Genomic DNA, 17,135 nt, shown 5'->3' with positions numbered 1-17,135 from the left:
TAAAATGATAGGAAGAAGAGAACATTTTAAAATACAATATTATTGTATAAGGTGGGGAAAGAATTTTTACCTTGTCAGGCTGGCTCCATGAGCATCAAATGTTTTTTTATTTCTGAAAGACGTTTCTACCCTGCCTTTTGGCTCCCAAAGTTCCTCACCTCATCAATTAAAAGCAACATAACCCTGAAGCATTTCCCCCCGAACTGATTTTCTGTCTAGGACTATTCGTTTTCCATTATACACCTGTAGGCGCCAAGTGAAAATGTTCCTCTTCGACCAGGCCTTGGGCTGATTAACATGCTGTGTCTTCTTACATGTGTTTATGGGATGTGGGTTTATTGGTTTGCTTTGTTCTCGTTTTTAGTATGTATTTTGTTTTTTCATTTTGTATTTATATGCCTTGAACCACCCAGAGCATTTCAGGTGAGAGGCAGTATACAAATTTAAACAACAACAACAGATAATTAAAACTAACATATACAATGCCTTTTAAGCCGCAAGGATTCTTCTAGGCACAGAGGGAAGAGCCTTTGACCTTCCTAATGTTGTTGAACTGCGAATCCCATCAGTCCTAGCAAGCATGGCTAATAGCCAGGACTGATGGGAGTTGCAATTCAGCAAAGTCTGGAGGACAAACTGCCATACAACTGACCACGGCTGAGGAAGTGAGATTTCTGGCTTGCACTTAGGAAGATTGTGTGCCAACACGCTTGGTTGTACCCTAGTTTTGATCCTGGTCCATCTGTCTCTGCCTTAGCCCCTACCCTTTCTTGGGGGCCAGTATTCCTAAAATCAGAAGTTCATAAGCTTATCTGTTAAGCTTCTCACCTGCTGCTAGAGGATAACAGTGAATCTAAGGAGCATCTCCACCCCCATCGTTCAGCCCGGACACTGAGGTCCAGCTCCGAGGACCTTCTGCTTGTTCCCTCGCTGCGAGAAGTGAAGTTACAGGGAACTAGGCAGAGGAACTTCTCGGTAGTGGCACCTGCCCTGTGGAACGCCCTCCCATCAGATGTCAAGCAAATAAACAACTATCTGACTTTTAGAAGACATCTGAAGGCAGCCCTGTTTAGGGAAGTTTTTAATGTTTGAAATTATATTCCGTTTTTAGTCCTCTGTTGGGAACCACCCAGAGTGGCTGGTATAAATAAATAGTATAACTAATAAAATAATTATTATTATTACTACTAAAAAGCCTGCAGAGCTAAGTTCCTTATTTTGGGCACCCCAGTACAGTGGTACCGCTGGTTACATACGCTTCAGGTTACAGACTCCGCTAACCCAGAAATAGTGCTTCAGGTTAAGAACTTTGCTTCAGGATGAGAACAGAAATCGTGCTCCGGCGGCGCGGCGGCAGCAGGAGGCCCCATTAGCTAAAGTGGTGCTTCAGGTTAAGAACAGTTTCAGGTTAAGAATGGACCTCCGGAACGAATTAAGTACTTAACCTGAGGTACCACTGTAGTTGTGATTGGCCAAGGCTTACCTCTCTCACTGAAACAGTAAACTTGCTTCTGAGCTATACCACTTCAGAGTGCAGAGGGTAGGGCTTGCGTGCTGGAATGTACCTCCATGCAAAATATTCATTGGATGTGGAAGGTTACCACGTCAGGGAGAAGGGCAGGTTATAGCCTGCCTCCCTAATGCGCTAGTTTTTCATTTCCTATATGCAGGGACATTGAAACATGTGATTCTCCTACCTGCAGTCTGAAGTAGTACAACCCAGATACAGCTTTGCCACCGCGGTGAGAACTAGGATGTTCTCCTTATAGCTCCAGATGTTGTGCTTTTTCGCTTCTGAGTCACTTGTCTAGCCTCGCACAATAAAGCCAGGCAGGCTGGAGAAATGTGCTCTGTGTGTGTGTGTGTGTGTGGTTTCTTTGTTCGTTTCATTTCATTTCTATTTTTTTGCTTCCTTTCCATCAGCTTTAACATCAGAGAGGATCAAGAGCCCTCATTTGTACTTCAAAGTATTCCACAGCAAATTGGTAAAACCTAGAAAAGAAATCCTGAAAAATAATGCCTGCCTCTTCTTCTTCCTTTCCGTTCTCACTTCTATAGACCTATTTGTCAGCAAAAAATAAATAAATAAAAATTAAACCCTGGCCGCCAAAGGGATTTTCCCCCCTCCCCCCTCCTGCTTGTTTGCATTAAAATTGCTAATTTCCTTGAAAATACAACAGATGCAGAGGTCAATACAAGGTGCCTGACTTTCCCTACCAAAACATGACGAAACGAAACGCTTAACAATCTGGAAAACTGAATTCTGCAAATCCAAACTTAGTCCTGGGTATACTATTTTTGCAATTGTTAATTCAAAAAGTTGTCTGCTCCAGCTATCCTTAAAATATCTGTCTCCTTTTACACCTCCTCCTCCTCATATTCTTTCTTTTATTTGATGCATCATTCTAGAACGTGGGATGTGAGGCTACACTTCAGAGGCAGGAACCTAAGTCGTATGGAATTCCGGGTCGCAGACTATTCTGCTTGTCCTCTCATTCCAATCGTTTGCCATTCTGGGCAGGCATGGTGAACTTGTCGCCCTTTACCTGTTGCTGCACTACAACTCCCATCATCCCCGGCGATTGACCATGCTGGGTGGGGCTGATGGGAGTCAGAGCCCATCAGCATCTGGTAGGGCTACATGTTTCCCCATCCCTGGATTTGAGGGTTTCATGAGGATGTTTCAGGTTGGCTGCTGCTCCTGTTTCTGCTAGTCTCTATAGCACAAGGCTTAACATGCTTGCATGAAACCATCTCAGGTGATCTGCTGTGCCAGACCTTTTTTTATTTTTGCACTAGCAATGCTCACATTGCATTCTGGATTGCATAAGGTTGGTGGCTGGTGCTCCACTGAAGTTGCTTTTTGGGTTAAGAGCTTGAATAAATAGCCTTTTCAGTCAGTGGTATGGCTGGGGCTGGGCTTGAAGGTTCAGAATCTCGTGCCTCACAACACCCCCCCCCCAATGACTACCAAGAGATTGGCTAACTATGGTGGCAATACCTGAATCAGCAACTAGGCTGGCATGGGCATATATATATATATATATATATATATATATATTCATTCTGGGAGTGACTAGCTGGGCATGCACTCAGATGCTCATTTTATTTATTTTACTCAGAAAGTATATTTCCCTTCTCTGCAACACAATGATGCTTATTCCCAAGCGAAGTGTATTTCTCAGCAGGGCAGCAGTAGCAAATTCCTTTTCATTGTCATAGTGTTGATGCTGCTGGGTTTTGAATGAATTTAAATTGCAAAACTGTACATGCTCAAGAGTATTACTCTTTTATTTATTTATTAATCGGGACAGCAAATTGCGGGGCTTTGCTCTTAACATATGGGCTGTAAAAGCCATGGTATAAATGATGAATTAGTGGGGTGGAGCAGGGAGAAGAGGAATATTCATTTTTGTGCTTCGCAACCGAATTAATACACATGGCTGTCCTAAGGCCATTAAGTCCAGGGTCTAAAAATTATCTAGCTTTTAATACCCTTAAATAGGCGGTAGAGCATAAGACTCTTACTCTCAGGGTTCTTACCCAATGTGGGTTCAAGTCCCACATTGGACAAAAGTTTCCTGCATTGCAGGTATTGGAACTAGATGACTCTCAGGGTCTCTTTCAACTCGACCAGCTACAATGGCTCTGCTCTGCCTCCACATTGTCAGAGGTAGCAATGCTTCTGAATACCAGTGGCTGCAAACCACAAGAAGGGAGAGCGTTCTGGTCCCACAGGCATCTAGTTGGCCATTGTGGGAACAAGATGGCGGACTAGATGGGCCATTGGTCTGATTGGGCAGGCTTCCTCTTGTGGTGTTATCTTTCAGAGCTAAAGCCTGACATGTTATCTGGTGCTAAGACATGGCAAGGCTAGCCAGCCAGGCCCTTCTATCAGGCAGACTATGGTGCATGCTTCTGACAGCTTGGGGTAGGGGGTGATATGAGCCTCTCTGACTATTTCCCTTGAGCACCCTTGTCCCAGATATTCCCCTCTTTTGGGTCTCCCTGTCCTGGGCTCCCTAATCTGGTTGTCTGCCTCAGATGTTATCCCGTCAGCAGGACTGAAGTAAGATAAACAAGTTACGAGACACACAAAGTAAAGGTAAAGGAACCCAGGATGGTTAAGTCCAGTCAATGGCGACTGGGGTTGTGGCGCTCATCTTGCTTTCAGGCCAAGGGAGCTGGCGTTTATCCACAGAAAGCTTTCCGGGTTGTGTGGCCAGCATGACTAAACCGCTTCTGCACAATGGGACACCGTGACAGAAACCAGAGCACACGGAAACGCTGTTTACCTTCCTGCCGCAGCTGTACCTATTTATCTACTTGCACTGGTGTGCTTTCAAACTGCTAGGTTGGCAGGAGCTGGGACAGAGAAACAGGAACTCACCCTGTTGCGGAGATTCGAACCGCCAACCTTCTGATCAGCACGCCCAAGAGGCTCAGTGGTTTAGACCACAGCACCACCCACATCCCTTACGAGAGACCCCCCCCCCCCATGTAGTTGGCATCTGGACAACTGGGTGTTTTCCGTGAGGGTCCATTTGTTAAAGAGTTTTAGTATTGTTTTACACGTGTGTGTGTTTTCGTGTGTTTTTTGCTGTTTTTAATAATTTTATGTGTAAATCGTCTTGGTGGTGGTTTCAAAGGCACATTTGGGTTTTGAAAATGCTGTGTGTGTCACCCACCCGCCCACCAAGAGAGAACCATGCACTCACAAACACCTGTCACTTTTCCAGGGGAGCTGGCTAAGAATCAGATCCACTACAGTGGTACCTCAGGTTAAGAACTGAATTCGTTCTGGAGGTCCATTCTTAACCTGAAACTGTGCTTAACCTGAGGTACCACTTTAGCTAATGGGGCCTCCTGCTGCTGCCGCACCACCGGAGCACAATTTCTGTTCTCATCCTGAAGCAAAGTTCTTAACCCGAGGTACTATTTCTGGGTTAGCGGAGTCTGTAACCTGAAGCATCTGTAACCTGAGGTACCACTGTACAACAAATCCCATTGTTAGAAAGAACATAACAGCTGAAAGAGGAAGCAGGAAAGAGAAAAAAGGGAACCACCCTCACAAAAAGCAGGTAATGGGTGAGTGGGTGGCCTAGGCACTAGCCATGTTGGTGTTTCTTGGCCTAAATTAACCTTTGAACCCCATTCAGAGGCCTGGACAAATAACACTGCCCTCAAATTCTGCCTCACCATAGCCAGGACAGGGGAATGCCTGGTCTCATCTGAGGAGGAGTTCCTAAGATTAACTATTGTCTGTCTCATATTCACACCCTCCTTGCCGTCCACAGCAGTGGTACTTTGGGAAGAGCCTCTCCTTCTGATCATAAGACGCCATGTTGGGGCACATTTATGGCTGCCTTGGACAGTTTCAATTGTGGACTTACACATGTTTAGGTTTATTGTTCCTTGTATTTTGGGCTCAAACAGAGGGACATATGTTTAAATGGTAGACCCTCCCAAGTGTCCCTGTTTTCCAGGGATAGTCCCGGATTTACAGAAGCCATCCCACTTTGCGATTTGATCCTGCTTTTCCTCATGACGTCCCTACTTTCATCAGAGAAATGTTGAGGAGAATGTTGGAGGTTATGAAATGGCATTACTACTACTATTCTTAATCGTCTGATTTCCTACCCATTGAATTCAGTAAACACCAGAGTACCTATGACAAACTAAAATAATAGCAGGGTCGTTGTTGTATTTTACAAATATGTTTTGTTTTATTTTGAATTGTATTGCTTCGTCATTTTGGTGTTTGCCACCCTGGGTTCCTTTGGGAAGGGAGGGCAGGATAGAAATTTAATAAGCCATAACAGCCCCAACAGCAGAGGAAAAGTCTAGCTATGTGGAAGTTGCTTGGAACTTTTATTGAAGCAAAGTGACCATCAATGTGCAGACCTTGGCAGCTGGGCTGAATGATACAGAGGAGAAAAATAAACCTGATTAAGAGGCGCGGAAGTTCAACAGCACACAGGTGGGTGAAACTGTGACAGACTTTGAATGTTTTGGCAAGGTGGCAATGTGAAATGAGTGGCACCTGAAGGTGACGGCAAATGACAAGGACACTGGTTACACACACACACACACACACACACACACACACACCCTGCATGAAAGACTGAAGAGTTTTAATGTCCGCCACTGGGCCCAAGTTATAAAATGACAAAGGAGTCTTGTGTGCTTTCCACCTTCCAAGTAGTGTGGGAGGTAGATCAAGGATCTAAACATTCCTATATATAGAAAATATTTTTTTATTTTTCCAGATTAAAGGTCACATTTTGTTATTCAACAGTTCTGTTCCAATTCAACAAAACTAGTGACTTCCTGCTCACCCAACACCAATGTTTATAACCCAAATTACATACAATTGCGTTTTAAAGTTCTGTTGTTTTTCTATTGCATCCATGTTCTGCTAGTTTCTTACATTCAAACCCCGCTTTGGTCTTTGCATATGGAAAATAACTTTTTAAATAAGACTATAAAATATTTCCAGTCCTCCTTGAAGGATTCTAAATTTGTGTCTCTAATCAGTGCCGTCGGTTTTGCCATCTCTGCATATTCCAATATTTTCATCAACCATCCTTCGAGGGGGTTCTTTCATCCTTCCATTTCTGTGCATAGAGAATCCTTGCCGCTGTAGTTACATACGTAAACACAGTTGAGGCTTTATTTGGAATTTCGCTGTCTAATATCCTCAGCAGGAAAGATTCTGGCCTTTAAAAAATTTCATTATACGTGTTTCATGTCCCAAAAGGCCTTGAGCCATTTCATGAGCATTTTACTCAGGATCACATTGACCAGAGTTATATCCTGGATGGTATTCAAACTTTCCATCTTTTTCTTTCAATTTCAATGTAATTTCCCCTTCTTTTCTTATCGTTAAGGGGACCCCAGAAGTACAGAAATGGAAAGTAAATTCGGCATCCTGCCAGTCTCATTGCGACCCCCCCCCCCTTTTAAAGACAATTTCTAGTCCTTTTGAGGGCAATATAAGCTTGTAAGCGTATGAGCTTGCGGTGGAGTGAGCAGAGGTGAGAGGTTGTGAATTGTGCAAGGCCCCTGTAGCCAGGCATGGATTTGAACCAGGCTAGCTCCATGTCCCTGACACAAGGGGGTTTCACAACTGCACAAACAGTGACAAATTTCAGGAACAAAAGCTTTGAAAGAGTCTTCTGTGAGCCAGACCCCACTTGGAAGTTCACATAAAAAAGAAAACCTCCATGTTGTGGCCCATAAGGAAAATCCAAACTCTGCAGCTGGGGAACATGTTTATTCAAATCAACAAATCTCGGTATCACAATTGTCCTTGTAAGCTTTTGAAAAAATAAAATGCAATTCACACACACACAAAAACATGTCACAAAATAGGGAGCAAGCTTTTGGGTTTTTCATTTCTCTTCATCAGGCTAGATGCTACACAAAGTGGGGTAGGAGGACGAGGAATCCTTAAAGGGCAAAAATTAGGTTGGATGTTGGAGCTGGGATGGAATCTACAGTCGAAGGGAACTTATTTTCTACTACCTGAACCACTAGTTAACAATACTATCCAATTTGGCTTCAATTTGGCTTTTTCATCACCTGGGGCCATTAGCCATGCTGAGAGTTGTGGTTCAGCAACATCTTCAGGGCCAAAGGATCCCTGCAAAATTGACCTCTGACTTTGCTAATACGTAGGTAGACTGCCTTGCTTCTTTTTATTGCTGTTGTCTGCCTAAGTAGGAACCTACACATTCTGCTTTAAGACATGAGACAAGCCTGGGTAACAGCTGTGCTTTGTCCTTTTTTTAAGGTTTGCCATACATCCGAATTTTCCGGACATATCCAGAATACTGTAGTTGGTGGCAGTAGCTGGGCAGAAATTGGTAAAATGTTCGGGAAAATCTGGATGTATGGCAACCCCATGTCGGCAGTGTTGTTTTCCCTGATTTTCCATAAAACTAGCTCAACAACTTTTCTGCCCGGTTTTTCACTGTTTGAAATATGGCAACCCTATTTAAACATGGGGACCAGCCATTGCTTTTTTATTCTCAAATTCCAGAAATGACCTGACCTGCAATCTCCTTTTTTGAGACTGCTATGACTAAAATAAATGCAGACCTCATGGCTGCAACATTCACACTAATTATTATTATTATTATTCCTCTTCCTCCTGCCACCTGCTTTGTCTAACATCCAGCCTGACAAAGAGTGAAGTTGGAAGCTTGCTCACTATTTCATGAGATTTGGCTTCCTCCCAACTATGAATTTTGAAGCACACAGTGCTTCCCACATTTCAATATGTTACAGGTTTGGTGTTTTAGCAGTTAAAGTTAGGATTTTCGTGGGAAAGGAATGTAGCAGGTGTTAGTGGTAATAAAAATATCCAAATGCTGTTTCTCTGCCCCGCCTTTCCAGGCATTTGATGTTAATTCATCATGATTGAACATAATGTATATTTTATATGTTGTATGTCATGAAGGCTTCTAGCTTTACAATAAATTACCCACATACTTTAGAAATTCTGTTTAATCTTTGTGGCATCAAATGCCGCATACAGATGATTTTTGTGGAAGTCTTCTTTCAGATTTCAATGTGAAGTACATCTATTGCTTCCAAAATAACCTTCCACCTCTGAAATGGATACGACATGCCTAATAATATTATGTCATGGAACTTTAAAGTGATGATCTTCACCCCTGAACCATATCTGATAATAGGCTATAATTTTTTAACAGCATCCATTAATATTTTCTCTGCCTTCAGTACGTTTTTATTGGACATTGTGTGTGTGTGTTTTAAAATTATAATGGGAACTGAAGACAAATGTAAATTGTTCATGCATCCAAAATGAGGCAATGTTTTCAGGATTTTAATTGGCTTTTTGGCATTGGGACATTCTTTCTTATCTTAAAGAAAATTGACACCTTCAAACGTTGTTTTTCAAATGTGACTTTGAAGGATGCTTTTACCTCTGTAACTGATGAAGTGGAAGTGAATCCCCTGCTTTCGCCTTTGTTTTCCGCCCCAGCACCTAGAGTTGGGGATACTGGGAAAGGGCTGGGCTTTTTTGGGGGTGGGGGGTGTTAAAGAGTGAGATGGAACAAAGCCCCTAAGTCACAACCAGGTCCTCCCGGCAAGGCTGAGCTTCCTCGCCTCTCATTGCAAAAAGTAACCACTGATTTGAAACCAGAAATTAAATGGTCACCATAGAAAAAAACGACCCCGGCTCCCTGCATAAACTTGGCTTTGTTTGTTTCGTTTGTGCTGCGAGATCAGTTCGATTCGGAGGATGGGAGAGAAGGCGGAGGAGGAGATTGTTATTGCAGGTTCTCTTTAAATTAAAAAAAAAAGGGTACCTCTTTTGCACTGTGACTGTTTCCTGCTTCTGGGGTGTGTGTGTGTGTGTGTTCTCGGGAGCAGGAAACAGGAGCTGCAAAACCAAGGGAAGCGAGTGCGAGGCAAGAGGCTATACCAGGCCAGCCAGGAATGAGATTTCAAAACATTTCCTCCTCCTTCCAGAAATGTGATCGCCGTTTTCTTTGGGCAACGGGGAGGTGTGGCGGAGCATCCTTAGGCCACAGAAGGTGAAGCCACCACGTGGGACGCGTGGCGGTTCTGCCAGCCTGATGATGATGGCACACTTCGTGGCGTGAGCCCTGGGGGAGGGGGAGAGAAAGAGAGATCGGCTGGATCTCGAGGAGGGAGAGAGCCACCAAAGAGGGGGGAGGAAGCCCCTGAAGAGAGCCTCCCCCCTCCCCCCAGCAAGCACCCACTTCTACAGCTGCTAAGGATGGAGGATCTTTCCCCACCAAGCGGGGAGGTGATGTAAGTCCAACCCTCCCCACACCCTTAACCTCGCCGCCTCCCTGCAAGAATAACCGGGGGAAGGGGGTGTCGGGGGGGAGGGCGGGGGGAGGTGGTTGCATAAGGGGCGGGGGGGGGAGAGCATCCGTGGGGGCAGCCAGGTGGTGGTGCCTCCCCACCAACGCGCTCTCCCACCGCTGCGTCCTCCTGGGGGAGAGGATGATGATGATGACGAGGCTGTTCCCGGGAGAGAGAGGGGAGAAGGTCCCCCCCCTTAACTCTGGGGTGGGGGCATCGCAGGACAGCCCGCTCAGCTGGGGGCTCCGGGGCCTCGGCCCAGCGCCTGGCCGGCGGAGGCGCTTCCTTCCTTAAACAGACGAGATCGCCTTCCTGGAGCCAGGATCGCTCCATCCCAGTTATTTGTGCGATGCTTGCCCCCCCCCCCCAGCATCTAACTGTATGGCGAGCCCCCAGCACTCCGTGCCCTAGATCTGCCCCTTTTGATCTCTCCCCCCACCTCCCTATCTGCTTCGCTTGCATGCTGCCCCCTTGCAGCTCTGCTACCCGCACTCTTAGCTATTCCTCAGATCTGCTGACCAACCGCCCCATCGACCCCAAGTGCCTGCTGCCCCCTTAACTTAGGATTCTACTTTCCGCCCCCCATCAAGCCCATTCTTTCCCCCTTCTCCTCGTCTAACTGCAGGCCAGGTGCTGCTCTCCCTCAACACCCATTTTCCACCGGGAATCATAGATTTGCAAGTTGGAAAGGGACCCAGAGGAGTTTAAACATGCTGCCCCCTGGCCCAATTCCACATTGTCCCCTCTCTGGGTTTTCTTCCCAGCTGGTATACCCCACCTGGCCAAGTCCTGTTCCGGTTGCTTAGTATCCCCCTGATAAACTGCACCCGCTCCCAGTGGCATAGCGTGGGTTGTCAGCACCCGGGGCAAGGCAAGTAATTTGCGCCCCCTAACCCGTGGAGCCAGGTAGGGGCAGAGAGCTGCGAGTGCGAGCGCCCCCCCCCCCGATGTTGCGCCCGGTGCGGCCGGCCCCCCCTGCACCCCCCACGCTATGCCACTGCCCACTCCCTTTAATAGGAAGCTGCCTTATACTAAGTCAGTATTGTCTACACTGACGGGCAGGATTGAACCTGGGACCTTCTGCATGCAAGGCAGAGCCTCTCCCACTGAGCTACAGCCCTTTTCCCTGACTCTCCCGTGTTCCTTACCTTCCACCCCGACTTCATTTGCATTTCCTGCTCCTTGGGATCTGTGCTGCACCACAACCTAACTGCATTCTGGTCTCAGTGCCCCCTTGGCTGCCCTAATCTCCTGCCAAGAATTAGGAATTAGGCTCCCATATTCACATTGTATTTGCTGGACAGCTGTTTTCATTTCCTTCGCTGCTCACCTGTGCATACCGCCTTGGATCAGGGCCTCCTCCATTCACCTGCCCCGACTTTCCATACCTGGGTATGTTTTTTCTTCCTCTCCCCCCACCATTCAAATCAAATTGCATTCCCAGTGACTCCCACCAACAATGCTGTATGCTGGTTACTATCCCGCTGTGTCCCATAAACTTACCCTAGACTTGCTCCCTTCTCCCTTCCCTTACCCTAGACTTGCTCCCTTCTCATCTAATTGCTTGCTATTCTCCTTGTCCCAGAGATTTGTAGCACTATTCCAGTCCCATCGGACTACCCCCCCCCCCCAAATCCATGCAATTGCATGATGGATATCCTGTTTGGTTGCTTCCATTTTTCCCTATCCTGCTGATTCACCCCACTCCCAGGAACTTATTTCAGTTCTTCCATTTTTTAAAAAAAATATTGACCCTAAGCATATTCTCTACCTCTGCCTAATCAAATTGTGCAAAGCTGGGTTTGGGGCTCACCCTTTGGAATTTGATTTATGAAGCAATAATAACAGAGAAGAATGCCTCTGAGTACATACAGAGTACATATGCCCCACCAGTGAGTAGCCACTGCTTGTCCCTACTTATTGAGGGTGATGGAACTTAGCCCCAGCCAACCATCCTTCTGGGTCTGCGATAAACAGGCCCCTCTGTTGTTTTCCTGTGGTTTTGCATCTGTTCCTTAATCATATGTATTGTTGAGCATTGTAACAGGAAAGGTGGGAGGACTGAGCTGGTGTGCTTGAGGACTGAGTGTTTTGTCTCTGAATCCTTCATCCCTGTGTTCTCCCATTCCCCGCCATCCAGCTCCCTAAACATCAGATTTCTGCGATCCCTTTCGCCCACACCATGGTCCCTTGCCAGGGTTTAATGCCAGTGGCCCGATGTCAAGAGGTGACCTTAGTTATATCCTTCCCTGTGTGGGAAGGCAGGATGCAAATTTAACAAATAAAAGGGTGTAGCATTTAATAAATAGTGGTGCTAAATTATGTTTCCTACTCTGTTGCTCTTAAGCAGCGATCTGACGGGGCACAATCTGCTGGGAATTTCTCCAATGCAGTCCCCCCCCCCCCTTGAAATGAATGGGATCTATGCAATACAATCCTCTGGATTATCTTTTCAGTGCTGGGTCTGTGCAACATGTAAAGTAATAGATGAGAATGCCTTTGCACATGTGCAGAGGGCTCATGGTAGGCCCTCCATGCATGAGCAGTCAGAGGGAGGCATAAAAAGGTAAAGGACCCCGACCATTAGGTCCAGTCGGGACCGACTCTGGGGTTGCAGCGCTCATCTCGCTTTACTGGCCGAGGGAGCCGGCGTACAGCTTCCGAGTCATGTGGCCAGCATGACTAAGCCGCTTCTGGCGAACCAGAGCAGCGCACGGAAACGCCGTTTACCTTCCCGCCGGAGCGGTACCTATTTATCTACTTGCACTTTGACGTGCTTTGACTGCTAGGTGGGCAGGAGCTGGGACCGAGCTATGGGAGCTCAACCCGTCGCGGGGATTCGAACCGCCGACCTTCTGATCAGCAAGTCCTAGGCTTTGTGGTTTAACCCACAGCGCCACCCGCGTCCCTAGAGGGAGGCATAACTGCCTCCTAAACTTTCAACATTTTCATTTTTTCTGTCTTATATTTGAATGAATTCTTAAACATTCATTGCCTGCCCCAGCTGTGGTCTGAGGCGACTAGTGAGGTCTCTGTAGCATTTTCACATTGTCCCTGATTATTATTAATTATTATTTATTGAATTTATATACCGCCCTATGCCCAGAGGTCTCAGGGCGGTTCACAAAATAAAATCAAAATAGAAAACCTCAAAATACATAATCAAAATAACAACCACAACCCAATAACACCCCCCCCCCAAAAAAACCACCCAACATTTTAAAAGGGCATAGGATGTCAATCAAATCAACTAAAGGCCTGGTTAAAAAGGAATGTTTTTGCCTGGTGCCTAAAGGTGTATATAATGAAGGCGTCAGGCAAACTTCCCTGGGGAGAGAATTCCAAAGACAGGGAGCCACTGCAGAGAAGGCCCATTCTCATGTTGCCACCCTCCGGACCTCTCATGGAGGAGGCACATGAAGAAGGGCCTCAGAAGATGGTCTCAGGGTCTGGGTCGACTTCTTAAGCAATCACTCATAGCTGAGTAGGTTCACATGGAAAGAGCCAGGTCTTGAGCTACTGCGGTCCTGAGCCATTTAAGCATTTATAGGTCAAAACCAGCACTTTGAATTGGGCCCGGAGACTAATTGGTAGCCAGTGCAGCCGGACCAGTATCAATGTAATATGCCTGAGTTCATCTGGCACATTTTGAAGGGTGAAAAAGTGTTTGCTTTAGTGGTTCTTTCCCATGTTTAAGAGGCAACCTTCTACAGCAGTGCTGTGCTGGATTTTTTTTTAATTTCTAAGTGCAGCGTTCTTTCCCTTGCACACATTGTGTTCACCTCGTTGATCATGGTCACATAGGGAAAATGGAGCATTTATGGTTTTAACATGAAATCCTCTCAAACATCTTCCCACTTAGTGGCTACTAGTGGGATCTGCAACAAAAGCTTGTGTCTCTTGTCCTGGGCGCCAGCCAGCCCTGCCCTGCCCTCCTCTGTTCCAGCATGCGAAGCTGTAATAGACTCAAGCAGGCCAGTTCCCCTTCCCTTTTCAATGTCCTGTTTTTCCATTTCCAGCTGGCATTCATCATTCCATGGCTCTTGGTTACACAGAGTATTCCCAGTCCTCATTAGGCTCTTTGTTGTGTAGCCTTCTTGAGGACATTTTTCTTTGGGCTACGCTTGTGGTTCCCCCAAACGCCTTGATAACCTTCCTATTGTTTATCAATGGCCCCATTATGGATCCCTTGCAGTTGGCTGGCATGGGGCGGGGGGGGGGGGGAGTTTGCTATCAGAAAAAAGTGACAGGATGAAGCAGAGCAGAATAGCAGTCTTCCGTGTAGGAAAGTTTTAAGCATCCGAGCTGGTTCATGAAAAGAGGCAGCTGCCTTGTGTGCTTCCAGGCGGTCTCCTCTGGCCTGGCCTGATCTTCAAACCCGACCTTTGGGGTGTGCCATCTGTGCACCGAATCTACAATGCCATGCGGAAGAGGAATTCTCGGCAGCTACCCCAACCGTTATAGAACTTCATACGTTATGCAGCAGCAAATGCATATTTGGGCTGTGTATGTGTGTGGACAACTCTGGCCAATCCAAGACTCCCTTGAAATGTGAACTTGTGTGGAGTATAAGCACATTTCTTGCATATCTTTTGTGTATAGCACCAAGTGCATTTTTTGTGTGCGTAACACATGAAGAGAAAGCGAGCATGGACAGGTCTGTGTGGTTTCTTCCTTCACATCGTGTAGGATAAAAAGGTAAAGGGACCCCTGACCATTAAGTCCAGTTGTGACCGACTGGGGTTGTGGCGCTCATCTCGCTTTATTGGCTGAGGGAGCCGGCATACAGCTTCTGGGTCATGTGGCCAGCATGACTAAGCCACTTCTGGCGAACCAGAGCAGCACACGGAAACGCCGTTTACCTTCCTGCAGGAGTGGTACCTATTTATCTACTTGCACTTTGACGTGCTTTCGAACTGCTAGGTTGGCAGGAGCAGGGACCGAGCAATGGGAGCTCACCCCGTCGCGGGGATTCGAACTGCCGACCTTCTGATCGGCAAGTCCTAGGCTCTGTGGTTTAACCCACAGTGCCACCCGCGTCCCTTATCGTGCAGGATACTGACTGCAAAATGTAGCATTCTGAGAAGGTTGGCTGCTGCTTCTTCTTCTTCATCATCTTCCTCTCTCATTGTGAAAATGTGAAGTTTCTAGATCTTGTGACTGTGTGACTGTCAATAGAAAGAATATGAAGAAAGCTTAGAGAACTTAGTACATAGATAGATAGATATACTGTGCGTATACATATGAATGGGGTGTTGTTGTTCAGTGACCAGTACACCTCTTTCAGTCTGGGAAAAGTAACCGCTCTTGAACCCTGGAAAGCCATGACCCGTCCGGGTAAATAGTACTGAGTTTACATAGTCCACTGGTCTGACTCTGTATCATACAACTTCCTGGGTTCCTCTGCCCACCCTGACAAGTCGAAGCAGAATAAATCATGACGAACTGTGCAAATGTAATGCAGACATTCTGTTTTGTGAACTTTTATTGAAGGCTTCAGAATCCAGCTTTCCTTGGTCCAGAATTTTACCCTGCCAGATTCTTGGGTACAGGACATCCTGTCTGGGCCAGGATTAGGGGCTGGTCTACGTGGCCCCATGGAATCCTTCCCAGCTCAGTGATTTTAGGTAACACTGTGTACCAGCTGCTCTTAGAAAACAGTGTCCCTTCTGGCTGTGTTCCTTTCTGATGGGAATGGAGCTTCTTCCTTCCTTCTGCCAGTTACTTGGCTGTGACGAGGAAGATTTTTGCCTAATTGCTTTCAGTTCCCTGGCCATCGTTCTTTTTCCATTTCGCGGCTGAAACAGCATTGGGCAGAAGGAGCGGAGCTGATTCTAGGGAGAGAGAGAGAGGGAACAACGCCAAAAGGTTTCACAGCCTATAGGTGCCGATATGTCACATTCCCAGGTCCGCTAGAGCACACAAAGAAAGGTGCCTTATAGCAGGTTAGATTATTTGTCTATCTATCTCAGTTTGCCTACACTGACTGGCAGCAGCTCTCCAAGGTTTCAGGCCTCTGATCCCCCAACCTGGCCCTCTCCAGATGTTTTACATTACAACTCCCATCAGCCCCAGTTAGCATGGCTACCATGGCTGGGACGGATGGGAGTTGTAGTTGTTTGGGGAGCACCAGATTACGGAAGGCCCAGGAGGAAAACAGAAAGACTGAGAAAGGGACCAAGATAAAATGAAATAAATTAAAATGTTGCGCTGCCACACATACCTATGAAAGTAGAACACTGCCTTATCCCACGTCAGGCTGCCTATCTATTGAGCCTGGTATCTGCAGACTCTAACAAACTCTGGCAGTGGCTTTGCAGGGTTTCCAGCAAAAGTCTTCTCCATCATCTGCTACCTGATTGTTTTTGCTAGAGGTGTTGGGGATTGAAGCTGGGGCCTTCTCCATGTAAGCAGGTGCTGTTATCCCTGGGGATGGACAGATTAGTCTGTTTCTGGCCCATGCCACTGCTACATGTGTTCACTCATAAATTTGCTTTGTCCCTGATTCTACATTGATGCCTGATTTGTGTGGGTGGGGTGGAATAATCCGCACACACAAAAAACCACATTTTAATATGCGTTTTTAAAACACATTTCCCCTTGAAACATGTTTAGAAATGCAGATTTTATCTCAAAATGAGTATTTTTTTAAAACATTTTTTTTTGAGCTGAGAACTGCATCAAAGCATTTGGAAAAGTGCACAGTGCAGCTCAGAACAGAGCTATTCATTAGTCCAATAGTTGTGGATCTGGTCAGTCTGTATCAGGATTTGCAAACATTAGATTCCTCAAGCACCCTTGAACTGCGGTTCTTTCCTTCTTAATTTAAGACTTGGAACAGTATCTTGCCTTGCTTTGTTCCTTGTTCTCGTCCCTCCCCCTTTTAATGTTTGGTCTTCCAGGCATGGGTGGCGTTCCTCTTTTATGTTGTTAATGATGCATTTCTATTCTATATATGTGCGTGGGCTTTTATTTAATTGAATGCATTTTAAATACTAATTCTTTTGGTAACCACAATTGCACGCACACACCCCAAACAGAAAAAGGCACGTTAGAGATTAGGGAAAAAAATGGAACGTAGAAGGGAAATAAAGTATCTGCAACAAGAAATGGTATATAGGGGGAAACCCTTCAAAAAAAAACCACACCCCATTCCTCTTTGCTTATCTGAATTTCAGTTTTCTTTGCCTGGGATTGGCTGGGAAATATATCTCCTTATTATCAACTCAGCTTGTTAGGCAGGCGATTGGGCTGGCCGTTGATTTAAT

The 17,135-nt window shown here is 46.1% G+C and overlaps 1 protein-coding gene across 2 annotated transcripts in view; it reads left to right on the top strand.

Moving 5' to 3' along the window:
• The first annotated feature begins 9,322 nt into the window (after nt 1–9,322).
• The window catches only part of TBKBP1 (TBK1 binding protein 1), a 66,864-nt gene continuing 59,051 nt past the window's right edge, over nt 9,323–17,135 (top strand). For both annotated transcript variants that reach the window (XR_014504181.1, XM_083408651.1), the window contains exon 1: nt 9,323–9,810. The gene's annotated coding sequence lies outside the window, so the exon portion shown is untranslated. The remainder of the gene's footprint in view (nt 9,811–17,135) is intronic.

The sequence above is a fragment of the Podarcis tiliguerta genome, assembly GCF_965153285.1.
Source record: "Podarcis tiliguerta genome assembly, chromosome: 13".
Taxonomy (NCBI): domain Eukaryota; kingdom Metazoa; phylum Chordata; class Lepidosauria; order Squamata; family Lacertidae; genus Podarcis; species Podarcis tiliguerta.
This window is presented reverse-complemented; position numbering and strand designations above follow the sequence as displayed.